Source organism: Chrysemys picta, chromosome 15, assembly GCF_011386835.1.
Source record: "Chrysemys picta bellii isolate R12L10 chromosome 15, ASM1138683v2, whole genome shotgun sequence".
Taxonomy (NCBI): Eukaryota; Metazoa; Chordata; order Testudines; family Emydidae; genus Chrysemys; species Chrysemys picta.
The window spans coordinates 9,654,206-9,676,071 of record NC_088805.1 but is presented as its reverse complement, the minus strand read 5'-3'; the positions used below and the strand labels follow the sequence as shown (position 1 = coordinate 9,676,071).

Below are 21,866 nucleotides of genomic sequence, written 5' to 3'. Positions count from 1 at the left end.
TTGTTTCCAGCTGGCAAGGCTGAAAGAGACTGTAGTTTTGTTTTCTCCTCTCCTCATGGCAGGTGCTCAGGTAAACAGTAGTGGGCACCAGTCTAAGAAAGAACCTACATGGGGAGAGAAAGCAACTCACACTGTCAGTGTAGGAGGTGTATTAGAAGTACTCTATTGTACCTTGCTATTGGTGGTCAGTATTCATGCTGAATTACCCCGATTGGCTCTAATTCCAAGACTTCCAACCAGGGTGGCTAGAGACAGTGATTGAGGCTGTGTCGGCACTGCTCAGTTAACATGGTGATTGGCACCAGGGTTAGCCTAGCCTGGCCTTGTGGGTTCCTACTGCAAAGCCCTGTTTGAGTTACTGTGTTTTCACTCGTGTGTGGCTCAGGGCAGGTGCTGAGCTGCTCTAGGATTTTCCCAGTCAGTTGTGGGAGAACTTGTCTGTCCTTTGGGGAGAATTGTAGGACAGCACTTGAGTGATGAAGCCTGCATCCTCACTGCAAATTGGGCAGGTTCTAGTGCCAGATTTAAAGCAGAGCTCAGGCTGTAATCTGCACACCCAGCTGGGTCAGTTGGCCCAGGGTTAGAGGACGTCCAAACCCAGATCAGGGGGGTTTCTGTGTGGATGGCGGGGAGGGTTAGGCTAAAACCCAGATTATGAGCCTGGGTTAACTGTGCAGGGTAGGCATACCTGAGACTTCGAACAAGGGTGCTTCAAGACTACAGACTGTAAAATCCACTGTCACCCTGTGAGGTGGTTTGAATGCCGCCGTATGTTTTATGGAAATATGCTAATGAGTGTGAATATAATGTAACTGGAATATGCTTTATGCAAAAGGTCTCTTGTAAGGACAAATCTTATAATCTACTGAGTGTGTTCATCCTATTTGTATGAATATATCATTCTTGTATCTAAAACTAGAAATATGAAGTATAACTCTGAGGTCCTATTGTAATTATGCAAAGTGTGGGCCATTAATGGTGGCTTAGGATCTTGATGGCTCCCATTGACTAGGACAGTTGGTTGTGAATGGGTTTATTTACCTGCAAACCTTCCTGTGTAGGTGTGTGGGTAATGAAGAATGAGGTCTTAGTGACATGTGACCATGTCACATGATACTGGAATCCATCTTAAACCTGGTGCTTTTCCATTTAGAAGGAGGGGTGGGGACCCAGAGAGACACAGGATTCCCGCCTTGTGCCAAAGCTGTAAAAGTGGGTGGAGCAGGACGAAGGGGCTGCCAGTCATGAGAAATTCCCTAGTTACCACCTGAGCTGGAACTAACAAGGACTGTACCGGGGAAAGGATTGGGCCCAGACTAGGAAGGAGTCTAGTCTGTGAAAGAAGCTTATTGGAACATCTCTAAGGGTGAGATATTACCCTTTCTTAATGTATTAAGCTTAGACTTGCGTGTTTTTGCTTTATTTTGCTTAGTAACTTACTTTGTTCTGTCTGTTATTACTTGAAACCACTTAAATCTTACTTTTAATACTTAATAAAATCACTTTTGTTTATTAATTAACCCAAAGTAAGTGATTAATACCTGGTGGAGCAAACAGCTGTGCATATCTCTCTATCAGTGTTATAGAGGGTGGACAATTTATGAGTTTACCCTGTATAAGCTTTATACAGAGTAAAACAGATTTATTTGGGGTTTGGATACCATTGGGAGCTGGGTGTCTGGGTGCTGGAGACAGGAGCACTTGCTGAGCTGTTTTCAGTTAAGTCTGCAGCTTTGGGGGCATGGTTCAGACCCTGTGTCTGTGTTGCAGCAGGCTAGCATGTCTGGCTCAACAAGACAGGGTCCTGGAGTCCCAAGCTGGCAAAGAAAACGGGCTAAGAGATAGTTTCAGTACATCAGGTGACAGTCCCAAGGGGGTCTCTGTGACTGAAACCGTCACACAGGTGTGTACACACAAAGTACACACACTTTGGTGTAATGCAGTTCAGTAGCAGTGTAAGTTTTATCATAATTTATTATTGTTAAATTGTGGCAGAGCTGTGCCCTAGAATCTAGGCTTTAACTTGGGGAGGGCGAAGGGAGGAGTGTCTGGCTCTTATGAATGTGAAGGAACCTTTGAAATGTCAACAGTGTTCAGTAACAGTGCCTGCCTGGGTTTGCAAACAGCCTGAAACATTTAGCTCAGTGGGGTGTGGACGCTGACGTCTGAGGGGCACTGGAAATGTCAACATTACTGACTTGCCTGTCTTTGCAGTGGAAACATCAATCCTGTGTTTTATAATCTGTCTGCATTCCCTTCAGCCCTGTTCTCTATCATGGCTCTTAGATTCCCCATGCACCTCCCACAAACATCCGCTCACGCCCCTGGTAGGGAAGGGCTGCAAAGGCTGTGGAGCTCGTCTTGGCTGAGAATTGAGTCTGAAGGTAGCGAACTTGGGGGGGGGGGGGGGGGGGGGGCTGTCTACGAGAAATTCCTCAGCACAGCGGCCCAAGAGCCAAAATGGTCTAATTAAAACAAGATGTGTTGACAGCAGAGGTGGAGAATCTTATAGTAAACAAAAGCAGTAGCTCGTGTAACATACCTAGCTGGAGTACTTTGTGAAGCTGATCTAGGTGGGTGCATTGGACTTAATTACAGGAAAAATAAGAGAAAATACTTTATTGCTTTATATTATGAGCTTTTCTCCATTCGCCCAGCTGTCAGCATTACGTCTTGCTGCTCTCCCCTCCCATGTCTGTCTCCAATCCCCTCTGATATACTCCATGCAGTTTCATCTTGGAAGTGTCACAGGGTGGGTTACATCCAGCATCATTCATTAAAAGGTATTTACGCAGATATTCTGCTTCATCGCTATCTCGGAAGCGACATCCACACTTAGAGGTGTACTCTGTTTCTGTCCCACCGCCAGGTATTCCTATTGAAGGTTGACACACAATAGTGCCTGTCAATATTTTGCATTCTCCTCCTCTCCCTTTGGACAGGTGATCCCTTGCTGGAGGAAATTCCTTAGGGGTTGCTAATTACCTTCCTTTCTGTCTGTAAGGCGTGTGCCACTCAGCAGCTCCTGGTCTGTTTTTAGCGATACAGGCTTATATAATTCCATAGCTCGGTCTTAACACTGTTTCTGCTTTCTCTTTTTAATTGATGAATTCCCAGTTGTCCAGCAGGCCATTTTTTTTGGACGTGGTGATAGATCTTAGGGGCAGGGTATAGTCGCTGTCCAATGCTGCTGAGGTGAGGAATTCAAACCTCCTTCCCCACACATTTAAAGTCACTTCTCCCTGCCTGATGCGGGGGAAAGGAGGAGACCGTGTATTCCTTCTCAAGTATCAAAAGCCTCAACTACCTCCTGGGCCATCTCCCATGCCTTCCTGAGTTCCCAAAGGCCCAGTTCTCAAAATCCTCAGCTTCCCCCCTTCCCCCCACCTCACCCCAGCTTCTACAATTGAAAATGGGGGGAGGCAGTGTAAAGTAAGAAAATAATGGGAATACCTCATTGATAGGATGGGATTGGGAGGCACAGTGGGGGCAGAGGGCCTTGGAGTGCCACATAATTCCGGAGTCCCTCCTGTATAATTACAATGTCCCTGCCACCTAATTCACATTGAGTCTAGGGAAAGATTGTGCTGCTGCCGCCTGTGTTTTGTCTGTTTCATGGCTGAACACAAGACTTCAGTCTCTAGGGCTGTCAGTCAATACTTTTTGCTCGCACTATAACTCACTTGAGGTTTGAAATGGCTAAAGAAATGGCATTTAATTATAGGCAGTGGCCCTTGCTGACTAATACTTTACTGGTTGAGCACAGTCCTTATGTGTTCCTCAAACTCTGCCAAACCAATTTATTTGTTTGAACTCTGATCATTAGCTGACTCCTTGAATCTGGGGCAAATTTTTTCCTGCTTTGTTATACCCAGAAAAGATTTTATGATGGAAACACTAGCACAGCTGTGACTCTGGAATGGTGACTCCAACACTGTCATGGTGGTGGCATTTTCATGGCACAAATCTCTTCAAAACATAATGGCCAATGAAACCCAGCTTCCGGCAGTGGTAATTGCTATATTTGTATTTTTCCTTAAATGATCTTTGTAAGAAGGGGCAGGAAAAATTGCTGTGTATATTTGTTCCTAAAATAGACAAAGCTGTTAAAAATCCCCAGAGATCCTAGAAGAGTTATAGAACATTTCAGTCCTTCGCCGATCATGTTGTGATTCAGCTATCACGCCCATCGGGCTAAGCCAGAGAATGCAGACTTGGGACAGGAAAGAATGCCTGCTGCAACAGTTCACTTTCTAGTTTACGTACAGCGATGTTTGTCTTTACGTCATTTAGAGATTAGCCACACACCCTGTGGGATAGGAGGTAGGCTTTGTAAGCACTGAGGCTTCTCATTGCTTTCTCAGACACTCCTTTCCCATTAGCTTAATGTGTCTGTCTGCATCAATGCTGCTATCCAGTACTTGGCAGCTTGTTTGTGGACAGGAGGGAATTACCTTGGCTTGTCTTCTTCAGACTACAGGAGTGTTTTAAGGCTAAATCCATTGATGCTTGTGAAGTGCTTAGACCCTACAGTGATGAGCACCCGGGAAAAGACTAACTAGTGGCAATGAGACATGATGGTCAGCAGAAGATACTGAGTGGCACAACCGGTGACTATCCTGAGGAAAGGACTTGGTGATGTGGTTAAAGCAGTGGGTTGGGAGTCAGGAAATCTAGGGTCCGTTCTCGACATTGTCACTATTTTCCAGTGTGACAGCCTCTGTTTATCTCTTTTGTGAAATGGGGCTGATGCGCTTCGCAGAACCTGTGTCGCAAACAGGACGGTGCTGTGGGAATAAATCTGAGTTGTCATGAAGAAGATGCTGTTCTCTTCTCAGTCTCTTCCCCACTCCCACCTTTTTGTCTGTTGTCACACGCTGCCCAGTCCTAGTTTTCACCGTACTCGCTACCTAAGCACCTCATTCCAGTCTCAGTCTCCTTGCCCAGCCAGTCCCATCTCAGAACATCAAATACATTGGAATCAGGTTAGCATCTATGACAGGCAAAAAGCTCAGTAAATCCTTTATTCGTTTGTCACTTTTTATTTCAGATTTTCTGAGCGTCAAGTGTAGGGTTTGTTTCTTAAATAGTTTGTGCAGCTCTGCAACTTACACAGGGAGGTAGATTCTCCCTCCTTGTATACAACCATTAGACAGCAGCCATAGCCATTTGGAAATGAAACATATGTACTTTGCTTCTGTGTGCATTCTTTTTTGGACAGTAATAAAAATACACATTGGCTTCCTAAGTTTAGCATTATCCAGTAGGAGGAAATCATGTAATATTTATCACCAACTCGGTTATATGCTGGGTGATGTTAGGTTTAAATTCAGTTTCCATTAGAACATCCCTTCCCCCGCTCCCCAAACTGAACTTGGTTGTAACTTCCTCAAATGCTTTTTTTTTTTTTTGACTTAGGTTTTTCACTTTTGGTCTCAGCCCAGAAGTGAACTTGGGGATGTTTGAGCAAAGTAGGTTCAGCCATTTCTGAGTTACACGAGCATGGGGAAAAAATGCCCTTTTTCCATATGTTACCTGCCGCCATCCTGTATGTAACAAGGTCAGAAAGAGAGTCCAGTGAGCTGGAGTGAAGCCGAGACGCTGAAGGTGGAGCGGAGCAAAACTGTAGCTCTTTAGGAAACTCTCTCTCTTTGATCATTTCAATTTATCTGTGGCCTGCAGAGAGACAGAAATGAAAGGAATCTGTAAAAGGTGACACCTGTGGTGAGCCGAGAATCATGGGGCGGGGGGAGACATATACTAGTGTGGGAGCCAAACAAGGGAAAGGGGAGGGAACAAAAGTGGAGCACAAGAGAACTGTTTGAATGACAGGAAATACAATAAAATGCTGCAACTATCTCTGCTTTTTTTAACCAGCAGCAGTGAGAGACGGTAGCCCTTGCCTCCCCTAAATTCGAGCTCTGCAAAGGAGAAACAAAGGATAGTTCCAAAAGCCTTACGCAATCACTTAGACTTGATTTCTGTTTGAAATAAATGGATACATTTTTATTGTTTGCAATCATGAGGCATAAACTTCTGCGTTCCCTTCATCCAACACAACCCCCTGAAAACTGAGAATAAATTATTGCTTTGTTTTGTGGATTCTGTTTCACATGGTCGTCTTGACTGACTCTTTCCCAAATGCATCTTTTCCCTTTCAGCATTTGAGTGTGGGATGAATCTGTTTCCATGCGTTGTCGTGAGACGCACCTGGATCAGTCATTTTCTTTTCCTTTGGCTGGTGCTCTCAGTAATACAAACGCCACCAAAAAGTGCATCTGGATTGGGTCCTCTTGTGGAAAGAAAGTAAAAAGTTTTCTAACAAAAAATTACTTTTTCACAGACAGCTGAAGTAATATTTAAAGACCCAGAAGTTGTTTGTACTTTTGTACAGATAAATTAAATTGGATTTCATACAGTGTCATGTATTTGTATTCTAGAAGCACCTTTCTTCCCAAGGGATCCCAAATCAATGTATCAATTTTACATACATAAGAACCTCTTCCCTTCATACTAAACATAAAACAGCATATAACAACTAGCATACAACAGTTTAAGACCTGAAGCTTGGAATATCCTAGCCAGTTGACTCTTTGGGGGAAATCAAGGTAGCTACAAAACAATTGCAGGGTGACAGATTAGAAATAGATAATACCAATCCAATTTCTGTGATGCACAAACTAGATTTTGGCCAGGCCAGCATGGCTGACACCTATACAGATGGAAAAGTGCGACTGTTTTTTAAAATGTTCAGGATGGCATTAGGATTTATTAACTGCCCTTATGGCAGTTATGTCTAATAGCCAGTAGATTTGCTCAACTGTGGCAGACATCAATCCTGCAATTAGAAAGAAACGGGATACAAAGAGTTAGAAACATCACATCTCTCACTAGGCTAAACATCGTTTACTTTTGGATGGTTTGGAGCAGTTCAAAGCTCTCAGCATTGACTTTGGGAGTAGATTTGTTCTGTTGCTGACTTGTTTGTTTCTGATTATATGTCAGTCACAATATAAAATCTTTAAAAAATCTAAAAATAGCTTTAAACCATGAAATGGATACAAATCTTTCAAAACTGTTACAGCAATAGGTAGGAAACGCTTAGTGCGCTGGTGTCTGTCCAAGCTTTTATAAACAAATTGGGTGACTGACTTTTGCCTCTGAGTTGTGCATGGCATAACTGTCTAGAATTGTTCTAATCTTTTGATCAGCACACTTAAGAGGCAGGGAGGGAGGATACAAATGCTGCGGAAGAACCCTTACACAAGAAGCCTGCTGAATGTAGGGAGGTAAAAAAGGCTGTGTCCTCAAATTCATGAATCTGAGATTGTTTTAGTGAAACTTCATACTGTCTCTGTGCAGGACTATTTGGGTTAGACATCTTTTAAGATATAACAACATTTTAAATCTGATGCATATGTACTCCACACAGCTTCTTCCCCATTTTTAATTGTGTTTATTAATTTCAAGAGTGCCACGCGGTTAACGTTAATGAAAGCATGTGGTATGGGGCAAGGAACATGGTATTTCTAACTAAAATAAAATTGCCTCTTAATCATGAGCTAAATTTGTGAAGCCCATTAAATAATAAAACGGCTGAATTTGCTGGATTTTGTGTGTTCATAAAAAGGACTTCCAGCCCTGGAAATGGAGTACTGTTACATGCAGATAAAATGGGGGTAAATATTAATTCCTTTAAGATTTAAAAAAAATAAAATAAAAGTGTCTGCAGTTACCCTGAAAAATGACTTCTTACAATAAATGAAGCCACACCAACTTTTCATACTGACAGTTTGCTGCCTTATAAGGTCTTGGATGAAGCAATGGAAATACATTTCCACCTTTTAAAACTTAATCTGGGATAAGCTTACGGGCTAGTCATTTCAACTGGACTTGGATTTTAATTTTTAGTTGTTAATAGTAATAATGATAATACTTAGTGTTGTTTATACAATTTTAAAGGGTTTTCCAAACATCCGCTAAGCCTCTGACCCTCTAAGTAGGTAAATATAGTTATCCTTATTTTAGTGAGGCACAGAGCCGGGTAAGTGACTTGCACATGGCCAATGAGAGAGCCAAGAATAGAACCCAGGTGTTAAGACTCTTTAGTTCCCTGCTCTAACCAGAGGAGAACACTCCCTTCCTTTTGTTTCAGTTCATTATTAAACCTTTTAATGCAGTTTTAAAATGTTACTGCTGGGAAGAGCTTGGAAAGATTTAAAACACTTATGTTCCTTCCAAGAGGGTATTTGTTTCAACGTCTACTTTTTGCAGGGGGTAATGTTTTCACATTTAAGCCCATTCTCCTGTGTGTTTAAACCCATTTTTCCCCCTCTGCTCACAATTTACTCATTTAAATATCATGTGACTTAACAGCTGCAAATAGTTTCATAATGACAGTATAAACTCTCCACACCAAGACAGTCCAGAGCATGTGTTTTGTTAAGTAATTTAACAAATTTAGAGTTATGTGGATTTTGGAAAAGATTGCCTGGTGTTTGTTTCTGTTTGCAGATGTTCCTGGGGTGGGGGAACAAATTTTACATCCTGATGGAGTGCAGTGAAGTGGTGTGCTGATTATTACCGTGTATTCAAAGGAACACTAGGGAGCCCATAAGATCCCTGCATTTGTGGCTTGATACTAACTAGCACCATGTTTCTTAGTTCCTTACATAACTGTTGTCTTTGCTCCTGGGCCGCCTTGCTTGAGCTTTGAACTCATTAGATCACCCTGCTAACGGGAATCAATACGGATGACCTCCACTGGGAGCCGTGGGAAGTGATGAGGTTGATGAATCGCTAAGTGGCAATTCTTCCCTATGCATTGGAATCAAACCAGCCCCATGGCACTCTGTTAAAGATGGGGTATGAATCTGTTAAAGGCTTCAGTGGAGCTCATCAAGTGCCTACGGTTAAGCACACACTGAAGTGTTCTGGATTGAGCCCTGAATGCATGCAACTGAAATTTAATAGTCTCATGTACAATTCCATTCCTTAGCCATTGGATAGTTTAAAAACAAACACACTGGATAGCTAATTTGAGTGATTGAGAGGATGGTCCCTCCCCTGTATACAGGAGGCTTTGGAGTGGGGTGTTGCCTTCATAATGACTTACTGCATCATCTTGTGAACTTCTGATTCTGCTCAGATCCTAGCAGGATGATTACACTGGCTGCTGTAATAAAACCACACAATCAGGTCTGGTATTTGCATGTCTGTGGCTGCCGTTGGTTGTGGTGGGCCCTGTTCTGTACGTTTTTGTGGCGTTCGCTATAGAGTCATGTGTGCTTTGTAATGCTGAGCTCCCAGACTATAACTCAGTGACATAAGTTGGAGTAAACAATTACTCTTTGAAAATTTAGCAGAATATCCTAATAATACTAACCGCATATAATGCTTTTCATCTTTAGATCTCATGTGCTTTACAAAGGAGCATGAACATCAATATTTCCATTTTATGGAGGGTGAATGAGGCAAAATAAAGTGACTGGCACAAGGTCACAACAGTCAGTGGCAGAGCTGAGATTAGAACTCAGGTGTCCTCAAACTCAGTCCAGTGCAGTGGCCTGTCTACTGGATCAGGCTTCCCCTTATAGTTTCTATCATGGAGCATGACCCCATGATACTGCTAGTATTGAAATTAATTATACACTGATGACCATAGGACCATTTGAGCTCAGAGGGACCTTTAATAAATATACTAAGAAATTATATAAATAAATTACATTGCGTCAGGACTCAGAATATCCTTAAAATATTTCCACTAATGGATTGTCTTGACCTTGAAGACTTCCAGTGATGCAACTGAACTGTTTCCTTTGGAAGCATGTTCCATTGCTCTGCCTGGTCTTATACTTGTAAAACCTTTCCTTAAATTTCTTTCCTGGAATTTAAATTCATCCTTTTTAAGTCTCTATCTTTGATTAGCCAGAGCAATTGCTTCTCCTATTTGAGACACCAAGTACCAGTACATCAGTAGTTGCAAGCTGAACAAACAGAAGTAATAGTAATAGTGTGTGATCCTCATTGAAGATCATGTGTACTGCAAAAATCAGCTCTTTTGTTGCTGCAATAAAGGTGGATTTCTACAATGAGGCTTCAGGTCTTAAGACTAATTTCATGTGCCTTTGGCTACAGTGCACGTAGTTTCCTTAATTCCCTGGTGAAGTACTGATCCAATTTCTTTTAACCCGCACAAGTAATATTTTTAGACTCCCAATCTAACAGAGTAATGGATCAAAGTTTGTTTAATACAAGAATTTATAATATATGAATAGCACTGATGAATACATGGAAAGATAAAAATCCCATATTTCTCTCATGGAAAAGAAATATTTGAAGGCAACCCAAGGCCTTCTGCTGTAACACAAACTGCAGTGGTTCATTTGTGTCTGTTTAACTCAGCTGAAGTTTCTGGGCAGTCCTGTGAATTGCAAAGTAAAGAAAACTGAGTAGAGTTGAAAACAAGTCTGTCAGAATCATACTGAATGTACTGGGCACACTTGCTTATCCTGTGCTACGCCACATTTGATCTGAGTGACTAAAGATTCTACTTCCTTTCCCAAATCAGAAAAAAAAATTAATTGAAATATATTGATAACAGCTGGGCAAATTATCTTCTAATGTTGGAAAAACTCTTTTCTCTGCTACAAATGGATGCATTTCATTATGATGATGTACAAATCTGAAGATTTTTCTTCTAAACACAAATACTCTTTTCTGAGAATCTGGAGTCGTGATAAATTACTTAAAAGTGAACAAGAGGTCATCAAATAGCTGCTTTTTTATATACAGTATCTAAGAACTGTAAATAAATGAGCGTATGTAATAAATGCATATATCACTTCATATTCCACATACTTGTGAGATTTTTAGGGCTGGACTTATGCATCGTTTTGGTGTGCTGCACAAAATAACAAGGAGTCTGGTGGCACCTTAAAGACTAACAGATTTATTTGGGCATAAGCTTTCGTGGGTAAAAACCTCAGTTCGTTTTTACCCATGAAAGGTTATGCCCAAATAAATCTATTAGTCTTTAAGGTGCCACCAGACTCCTTGTTGTTTTTGTAGATACAGACTAACACGGCTACCCCCTGATACTTGACACCATGCACAAAATAGTAGCTCTCTAAATGTAATTATTTTAGTTGCCAAGAAATGAGCTAATAACCTAAATAAGTTCCCAGGGTCTTTCTCTAACTGGGATTTTGACTATTTTAAGGGATGGTAGGTATCTTACCAAAGCAACTTGGTAATGCTGGATGCGATGGTTTTAGAAGTGTGTGTGTGCATGCACACTATTTCCATCCACAATCCCCAGAGGGGACAGGCGAGTTCTCTCACACTAGCCTGCAAAAGCATCCACATGTGGTTTTCTTTTTTTCTTTTCTTTTCTTTTTTTCATAGAACTGGAAGGGACCTCGAGAGGTCATCTAGTCCAGTCCCCTGCACCAGTGGCAGGGCTAAGTATTATCTTGACCATCCCTGACAGGTGTTTGTCCAACCTGCTCTTAAAAATCCCCAGTGATGGAGATTCCACCACCTCCATAGGCAATTTATTCCAGTGCTTAACCACCCTGATAGTTAGGAAGTTTTTCCTAATGTCCAACCTAAACCTCCCTTGCTGCAATTTAAGCCTATTGCTTCTTGTCCTATCCTCAGAGTTCAAGAACAATTTTCCCCTTCTCCTTGTAACAACCTTTTATGTCCTTGAAAACTGTTATCATGTCCCCTCTCAGTCTTCTCTTTTCCAGACTAAACAAACCCAATTTTTTCAATCTTCCCTCATAGGTCATGTTTTCTAGACCTTTAATCATTTTTGTTGCTCTTCTCTGGACTTTCTCCAATTTGTCCACATCTTTCCTGAAATGTGGCGCTCAGAACTGGACACAATACTCCAGTTGAGGCCTAATCAGTGTGGAGTAGAGCTGAAGAATTGCTTCTTGCTTCTTGCTTACAATACTCCTGCTAATACATCCCAGAATGATGTTTGCTTTCTGTTTTGCAACGGCGCTACACTGTTGACCCATATTTAACTTGTGATCCACTATGACCCCAGATCCCATTCCGCAGTACTCCTTCCTAGACAGTCATTTCCCATTTTGTATGTGTGCAACTGATAGTTCCTTCCTAAGTGGAGTACTTTGCATTTGTCCTTATTGAAGGTCATGCTATTTAAGTCAGACCATTTCTCCAGTTTGTCCAGATCATTTTGAATGCTAATGTTGGTGCAGTTTGCTGTGGTGCTATGACCTGTGTGATTTACTCTCAGAAATCTGTGTCTAGCACTATTGATTCTGTCTAGGCTAGAATGAGTGAGGTCACTTGAGTTGATTAACTTGAGGGAATTCTGTAGTATGGACTTACCCTGTATGTGATCATGTTGCTCTCTACAAACCATAGACTTAAAAAGACTGTCTGTTCTATTACTGCTATTGCTAACAGATGCTACTCTAGCGCCATTTGTAGTCCCTGTTGACTAGTGGAACTATAGGTTCTGTCCTGATGCTACTGTAGACCTGGCTTGACATACCTAACTTGACACAAGTACCTTGCCTCATTTCTTAGTAGGCATGATGTGGAAGGTGAATGAAAGGTTAAGTTGTCATAACAAGCAGTATGCGGGATCAGCAGGACCATCCTGGTATTAGTAAACAAGTCTAATGGTCAGATAAAATAGAGGTCAGATTATGCATGAACAGTGCATGGGCAGCGCATGCTGTACAGGGATTGGTTCCTACAAAATAACCAAGTCAATCCCAAGACGTGTGATGCCATATGTAAATGTGTATATATAGGAAGAGGATTTCTTTGTAACTTTGAACGTGTGGCATGCCCCATACCCACTCTCTCTATGCTCAAGTCTTATCAACTCAGTGTAGTTTTGCTGTATGCCAAATAAAGATTACCTAAGGGCTTGGCTACACTCGGGACTTCACAGCGCTGCTGCGGCAGAGCTGTGAAGCGCGAGTGTAGTCGCGCCGCCAATGCTGCGAGAGAGCTCTTGCAGCGCTGCGAGAACGCCACCTCTCCGAGGGGAATAGCTTGCAGCACTGCGAGCGAGCGTGCAGCGCTGCAGGCTCTGATTACACTGGCGCTGTACAGCGCTGTGATCGCTGCGCTCGGGGGGGGGGTGTTTTTTCACACCCCTGAGCACAGCAAGTTGCAGCGCTGTACAGCGCCAGTGTAGCCAAAGCCTGAGTGACGAAATCTGGAGTCGAATGAAGTTCTTGAGAAGCCGAGTGGAAAGAGGTCTCAGAAGGCATCCCAACAGCTCCACATGTCGTTTACCTGACAACTATGGTGGCTCTGTATGTAGCCATGAAGCCTTTATACAATGAATTTCCCTTATTTTCTTTTCTAGGAACATCCAAGAGAAGCTGTTTAAAGTACTAGAACTCCCCTTTTGGGGGTGGGAGGGAGCGAAGCAAAGACTTGAAGTCTTAAAACTTTATTTGGTGGAGTTTGAATCTGCAGATTTTAATATGCTGGTGGGAAGTTTCTTTCTTGGGGATGAGACTCAAACCCCAAAAGAAGTTGCTGGTAGCTATGGTATCTTTTAAGCTTATATGCCAGACAATCAGTGCTGAAGGTTCATCTTCCTGGCCACTAATTTTACACATACTAGACTCCTCATGAGGAAATACATTGTGATCCTGTATGAAAATGTCCTAAGTTGTTTTAAAATAAATAAAGAAAGAAAGACTCCATGACTCGTTGAGATGTTCAGTAAAGAGTGATAGGTAGAATTTACAGTTCAGCTCCCAGAAGCTAACTCTGTTTCTATTTAATTTTTCTTTTATCCATCAGTTTAAAAAACACGAAGCTTCCAGAGATCCTTTCTCTGTTATTCCATGGTGTATAACTGCATGTTTCTATCCTGGATCTCAGTGAAAGATTTGGGAATGGAACAGTGCTGCTGCAAATGCGTTGTGCTTTGGGGCTGGGTACTTTTAGAGAATGCTAGCTTACATCAAAAATAAAATACCTGCTTCTGCTAAGTGATAGGAATTTTGAGGCTAGATAGTGATCTGCACGTAAGAGGATTAATGAGGACGTTTATGCTTCAGTTCACTGTAGCAACATTGGATGGAGAGGTTGTGTGTGGGTTTTTGCTAACCCTGTTCAGCAATCAAGGGGAAAGTTATTGGCACAGATTCAGCAAAGCAATTAAGGACGTGCTTCCATCACGTTGACTACAGTGGAACTTAAGCACGTGCTTAAAGCTGTGGTTAACTGCTCTCTTGATGGTGAGACCTTCATCTGCTGCTGGTGAATGAATCTGGGATTTCTGATCTCATTGTCAAGTAAAGAAGGTGGGGTATGTGTGCGCCGGTCACTCTTGGGCAGGGATGCTTTATGCAAAAGAAAAAGAATTGCATGCACATAACCATGGATACAGCCAAGCCATGCTTGCTTGCTGCTCCTGTGAGTGGAATCTGCTGCTGTTCCATCTACTTCCTGCAGCTTGTTTTTCTGCTTGGTTTTAAATAGGGTTACCATACGTCTGGATTTTCCCGGACATGTCCGGCTTTTTGGGCCTCAAATTCCCGTCTGGGGGGAAATCCCAAAAAGCCGAACATGTCCGGGGAAAATAGGGAGGGGCCAGCGCCGCTGGGTGCCGGGCCGGGGGCCGGCGGTGCTGGGCCGGGGGCTGACGGTGCTGGCCTGGGGGTGCTCGGCCGGGGGCTGGCCCGGGGCCGGCACCCCAGGGCCTGGGCCCAGCCAGGCTGGAGGGGCTGGGGCTGGGGCCGGGGCCGGCCGCCAGAGGGAGCCGCTCGGTTGGGGGGGGGGGCGCAGACTGGGCCGCGCCTCCTCCCCCCACCCGCCCCAGCTTACCTGCTGCCTGCTTCAGGCTTCCCGCGAATCAAATGTTCGCAGGAAGCAGGGGAGGGGGCGGGGACTTTGGGGAAGGGGTGGAGTTGGGGCGGGGGTGGGGGCAGGGCCGGGGCCCTGTGGAGTGTCCTCTTTTTGGACACTCAAAATATGGTAACCCTATTTTAAATGGAGAACTTAATCCTTATTTTGGGAAACGTTGCATTAGGTGCCAGTTTGCATTAACAAAAGGTTTGTACAGTTCTTAATGTTGAAAAATCAGCAGTAATTTCAATGTGAGTTTAACAGCATTTCCTATCTCTTGGCAATGGTGTTGGAAAGGCCCCTGTAGGATTGTGGACCACCATTATAAATATGTTTAATCATCAGTACAGAACTGTATCCCTGAGACGTCCTTGCAGGATCTAGAAACCTTTGCTGCATATACTGACAACGTTGATGAGCAAGTGAGACAGGACAGGCTGCCGGTGGATTAGGACCAGGTTTTTTAAAGGTATTCAGGCACCTAACTCCCATTGAAATCAAACTATGCAGAATCACTTCTAAAGCTTAGAGCAATACTACTATTCAGGCTTTATTTTCAAGCAATTTACTGATACTATGTCTGCTCTTAAATTAACCAAATCAAAAAGAGCAACCTTGATGGGACTTCACATGGCCGGCTGCAGTACTGCTGTAGGAATGGTGCCAGGCTGACCTCAGCTGGAGTAGCTGGGAAGTGGGACACAGCAACGGTATCTGGTTCCATTTCTAATTAAAAAAAAACAAAAACAAAAGATTAAAATGTAAAAATAACTGCTGGATTTGCTCCCCCCTGATTAAACATTGCCTGGAAGCAGAGACTCCACTTTTCAGAGCATGGGCCACACAATGGTCACATTTCCCGCTTCTAAGAAGCAAAGTGGCTACAAAGCTAAAAACAATGGGTTATAAACTCAACCTCTGTAGTTCATTTAGGTCAGTGTTGCCCAAACGTTGGAAAGCTGTGCTTGTGCCCTCCCCTATCCTTATTGCATTTTGTTGTGCCGTGTGTTATGAAGGCCCACCCATCTTAATGTGCACATCTGTTGCACCCCCACGTGGGCTTTTGTGCTCCTGCCACTTTGGGAAATGCTGGGGAAGCGTTTCATAATATGATGCATCCTTTTATTTCTTGCATGCTTTGAGCTGCCAGTGTTCGTTAGCTAAATGTGAACTATCCTCATTGGTATCTAAGTTAGCACCCATTGAAATGAGCAACGCAGTTCATACGTCAGAGCTATTGTTTTAGGCTCTCTGCAAAGTCAGGAGGACCTTGCTTCATCAGCTATTCACTCCATGTATGGAAGATTTTCTTTGCAACTGTAACAACTAGAGCCTTAATTTTTTTTAAATGAAAATGGAGACACTGGAAAATAATTAAGGTGTGTCTACACCTCTACCCCCAGCTAGTGATTTGACCCCTACTTTGGGAAGCACTAATCTAGTCCCTGGAGATTTCTTGCAAGCATACAACTAGCTGTTTTAAAAAAAAAAATTATATGTAGCCCCAGTGCCGCTGTGTGTGAGAAGGGAAAACAGCGCCACAGATGCTTTCTAGTGATGCTAGATGATTAAAGAGCTTCCAGAAAGGACCTGCCATAAAGTGCCCAGAAGACCCCAACAGTTTGACAATCTGTGTCATCCCCTCCCCCCATCCAGCTTCTGCCGCCATCCTGGTACAAGTTAGCACTGGTCGACTCACGTAACCGTTTGTGGTTAGGATACTTGCGATAGTCCACAAAGCTGCAGCATTCCCATGTCACCTGAGAAACATCTTGCACATTGGAGATGATCAGTCTGATTTTAAATTGGAAGGTGTAAGGTAGAGGATAACTTTTTCTCTGGTATTTTTCCTCCTTTCCTTTGCAAGCGGCTCAATTCCACCTCCATCTGAAGTCCGTGGCAAAACTCCTATTGTCTTCAGTGGTAGCATGATCCAGGCCCATAATCTGTCTCATCTCCTCCTTTCCTACCAATGAAAAAGGAATTGTTTAGTAAACACCAACATACCCCTATACTCTGTATGTTACCCCCAATGACCAATAACTAACGCTTCAAATTTTCTGTATCGTTTATTTTTTTCTAAATATCCTCTAATAAAATTTAAATCTGTCAGTAGTTACTTTCTCCCAAACATTAGTCCCACCTCCCCGCCCTGGGTATTTGAAGATCCTTTTATTTTTAGCAGCACTGCTGTATGTCAGTAATAGTTAACAAGAGCTGGCCAAGCTCTAAGGCTGAGAGTTTTTCAAAAGTGCCCAGTAACTGAGTGGGTCAGTTTTCGGATGCCCAATTTGAGAAACTCTGAAAGTTGGCCTGATTTGCAGAAAGTGCTGAAAATCTCAAGTCCCTTTTTGCTTTTGAAAGTCTTGGCCAACGTTTGAAGCACTGTCAATGTTTCACTTCTTCAGAACATGTTCTCTCCGATCTTCTCAATTTGCTGCTTGGGACTGTAGGAGGACTCTTTTAGGTAGAAACTGTCTTTGGCTGTGCTAATTAAGTAGCTTAACAGACAAATATTCAGTTGACTGTTATTTGAACTGGTTCAGCTGTCCCTCTTTATGACTCACATCTGCCACAATGCCCACAAGAACTGAGCCATCCAACTCAAGTTAAAGTTTTCTAAGACTTTTAATCTGCCCTTTAAACTAAAAAAAACCTTAGTTTTAAAAGCCTTGACTTTGCCCAGTAGCAATGCAACCTTGTGATTGTGCCCAGTGTTTCTCCTCTGTTTTGTTCCCCATTGATTGCACCATGTCACTTAGCATAGGATCCTTGCTCCGAAGATCTTAATCTATTATACCGAGATGCTAGGTGTGCTTCAGAGCACTATAAAGGAACTCGGTAATAATGTTCTAATCGGTTGGACATGCAAAAGTGATGGGGGGCGGGACATTTTTCAGCTTGAATTTTGCTCTCTCTTTTTTTACTGGAAAATACTAAGTATCAATAAGGCTGCAATGAGTACTCATGAATCTCCTTGCCTGACTCTATCTCTGTCCCTGTTAGCAGCAAGATAGCATCACCCAGGGCCTGGCATTAAGAATGGTGCTTGCTTTCTTGCTTTGAGTAGTCTTTCAAAGACAATTTGGTAGAATTGCACAGTTTTCTTGGTTAGTGGAAGATAGGGTGCATTTAAGTAGAGAGAGTTGGATGAACTGGTATTTTCCTCAATACAACTTTTCTTTATTGTTCTAAACCCAGATGGATTTCTCACTTCGGTAACGGACAGTAGACCTGTTATTATACGTTCTTTGCACATATCTGCAGGCTCGCTGTAAATATAGCTCCTTTGGGTGGGGCCAGTCAGCTGCAAAGGAATAATCATTTCATTCATCTGTTTTTTGTCAAGAGTTTATTTTTGAGCCTTTTTTTTTTTTAATGTAGCCTTTCAGGATCTCTTCCTGGAGTTCTGCTAAGAATATTTGAACAAATGTTTCACTGTATTGCCCTCTTCAGGGGGGTGGACAAAGGTATCTTTCTTTGAAATGATATTGCTGCCATTCTTGGTGCCAGCTGGATGAAGGAGAAGGAATGTCTGTCAAGGGAGTGTCCTCTAACGGTTAACTGCAGGGACTCGGGAGACAAGATTCTTCACTTCTGTTCTTAGCTCCATCTGACTCAGGCCAGGACTGTCCTTGGAAGGCATTGGTATATGGGTATACTAGACTAGCAAAGCACTCCTCATGCGGCTCCATCATCCTTCCTCAAGCAAAATAAGCTATCCCAGCAAACGCGCAGTTTTCCCAGTATAACTGTGTCTACACCAGGGGTTTTGCCAGCACATGTGTGTCCGTCACAAATCGCACCTCTGATGGGCAACAACTCTGGCAAAAGTTTGTAGACCCAGCCTCATTGTATTCATTTCTCTGTGCCTAAATTCCTCTCCTCCCCCAAGGCATAATACTTACCTTAGAGGTGTTGAAAGTGCTTTGAGAGCATCAGATGGAAATGATATCATTGCAAAGTATTATTGCTCGTTTTTATGACACTGTAGCTGAAAACTGAGGACAAGAGGGTTTTAGCCTTGATGGCAATGGGTGCTTTATTCTTGAAACACATATGGTCCACCCAGACCGAGTACCCTACAAGAGTTACAAATCAAAAAGGGCTTTCTTACCCTCCATTTGTCGTACAAAATACACCTCTACCCCGATATAACGCTGTCCTTGGGAGTCAAAAAATCTTACCACGTTATCGCGAACTTGCTTTGATCCGCCGGAGCACACAGCCCCGCCCTCCTTGGAGCACTGCTTTACTGCGTTATATCTGAATTAGTGTTCTATCAGGGGTAGAGGTGTACTTATGTTGTTTATGGAACTAGGCTTCTGTCAGCCGAGCTTATTGCACATGCCAGAGGCTCCTTGCATCTCTCCATTCCCCCCACAAGCTCCCTGTTGGTCCCCTCCCATCTGCCGCTATTTCAGGGACTCCTTGCAACTTCCCCCACCGCCATATATCAGGTGTGTCCCCATGTCCCCCATTTCTTCCTTGCTTCTCCGTGGCAGGGTCCATGTTTCCCCTCCCCCCCTCACTATTTCTTGTTTCTGTCTGGGAGATAAATTGTTCAGGGTTAACATTCATGGTGGGCAGCGCTGTTGCGGGGGTGGGTAATTGGCAGGTATTCTTTATGTTGGAAGGTGCTAATAGCTGCCACCAACTGGTTCTTTGATCTATAGACAGGTGAGACCTGATTAAAGCTGAGGGGTCTGTTAACCCAGCACCAGGGCTCAGTGCTTCCCCTATTGGTATCCCGATTTTTCACAGAAATCAACAGGGTCCTGCCCATAGATGCCTAGAACATTCCCTAAAATTATGGACTTGATTGGAGGGGTTGTTCACAAGTTACCGTATTACATCCAAACAAAGAGAAGCCATGGAGTCAGGGCCTCACCAGCTCGGCCAGCTACAGACGGTTCAAAAAAAGGGGCCTGCCTGGGACTGAACAGATAGAGGTGCTGATTCAGAAATTTGGTAGGGGTCAAAAACAGGAAATGGAGGGAAAAACTTGAGGGGGATAGAAATGAGATAAAGGAGTGGGATACAAGCCTGAGCTAGTGGTAGCTTTAATAAAGTTGGTGACCTCTCTTGTAGCCCACATTATGATACATCACAGGCCTGAGGTTTATAGCTAGGGCCCAGCAAATTCATGGTCATGAAAAACGCATCATGGACCGTGAAATCTACCAGATTTCACGGGGAGACCAGTGTTTCTCAAATTGGGGTCCTGACCCAAAAAGGAGTTGGGGGGTGTCACCAGGTTATTTTAAGGGGCTCGCGATATTGCCACCCTTACTTCTGCGCTGCCATCAAAGCTGGGTGGCCGAAGATCAACAGCTGTTGGCCGGGCAGCACAGAAGTAAGGATGGCAATACCATACCATGCCATCATTACTTCTGCACTGCTGCTTTCAGAGTTGGGCAGCCGGAGAGTGGCGGCTGCTGACTGAGGGCCCAGCTCTGCAGGCAGCAGCGCAGAAGTAAGGGTGGCAATACCCTACCATGCCATCCTTCCTTCTGCGCTGCTGCTGACGGCGGCTCTGTCTTCAGAGCTGGGCTCCTGGCCAGCAGCCGCTGCTCTCCAGCTGCCCAGCTGTGTAGGCAGCGCTGCCGCTAGCAGCAGTGCAGAAGGTAAGGGTAGTAGTACCGCAACCCCCCCACCCCACAATAACCTTGCGACACCCCCCACCACCAAACTCCTTTTGGGGTCAAGACCCCTACAATTACAACACTGGGAAATTTCAGATTTAAATAGCTGAAATCATGAAATTTATGATTTTTAAAATCCTCTGACCACAAAATGGACCATGAATTTGGTAGGGCCCTACTTATAGAACATGGGGAAAGTCAGTTCTCTTTACCTGAAAGGGAAAGAACAGCACTGATGATGGGCATTACTTGTACTAGGGCACCCTGGCATGGTCCAGTGATAAGAGGAAGTCTCCTGGTTAGCTTTAATATCTGCATACATAGCTATTAGCATATGTACAAAGAATTTATACAGTGTTCCTCTACATGTTTTTCCCTTACAGGAAAACCGAGTGCACAGAACTTGGGGAGACAACAGGAGAACACATATAAAGATGCTGCTGAAATGCGTCTGAGCCATAGATTGTGGTTTGTGCCACAGTTAAACAGGTACGATTCAGCTGAGTGTGTTCTGCATGCCCTCAGTGAACAGGTATTTATCTGTCATGCATTATGCTCCATTAGTTAGAAGTCCTGATGCAGGGAGTCTGAATGGCCATGACTGCAGGCTGTGGAATGATTTCTATCCAAGATTAAAATCTTTCTTCACCATCACTGTACCTTGAGATTTCAGATCTCCAGAACCTCCAAGTCTATCATTGTTGTGCTGTGTAGTTTATTTTATGGCTGCTGTATTTTGACCAGTCCATTCTCCGGTGTCTCACTGCCATTTAAGATCTGGTTTCTAACATGAGAATGACACAGTACATCGCTTCTGTGCTTATGCACTGATGTCAGAGTTTAGAATTTTGCTCAAAAAGCCAGTGCCCAACTGGTAGGAAATTATCTTAATTTGACAAAGCCACAGACAAACATGGCGACATTTCAGCTTTTGGTTAAAAATAATGGCAATGTAAATTTTAAAATGCAGAACCATTTCCTTCTCAACAGCAAAGTAAGTTTTGCTGGAGGATCTGGCTGTTATTTCAGGCCCAGGTTGCATTTTTAAATGTTGCAGATTTCTGAGCATCTTACTCTTCTAACGGGGAGTTTTCAAAACATCAAACCCCAAACTTTCGGGCATGGCTACACTTGCAGATGTAGAGCGCTGAGAGTTAAAACCCGCCCTCGGAGAGCGCAGTAGGGAAAGCGCTGCAGTCTGTCCACACTGACAGCTGCAAGTGCACTGGCATGGCCACATTTGCGGAACTTGCAGCAGCATTGAGAGCGGTGCATTATGGGCAGCTATCCCAGCATGCAAGTGACTGCAACATGCTTTTCAAATGGGAGGGAGGGGAATGAAGTGACAGGGAGTGTGTTGTG

General features: G+C 43.5%; 1 protein-coding gene across 6 annotated transcripts in view; it reads left to right on the top strand.

Moving 5' to 3' along the window:
* The window catches only part of TAOK3 (TAO kinase 3), a 150,106-nt gene that overhangs the window by 51,545 nt on the left and 76,695 nt on the right, over window positions 1–21,866 (top strand). For all 6 annotated transcript variants that reach the window (XM_065567825.1, XM_065567828.1, XM_065567824.1 and 3 more), the window contains exon 2: window positions 20,888–20,993. The gene's annotated coding sequence lies outside the window, so the exon portion shown is untranslated. The remainder of the gene's footprint in view (window positions 1–20,887; window positions 20,994–21,866) is intronic.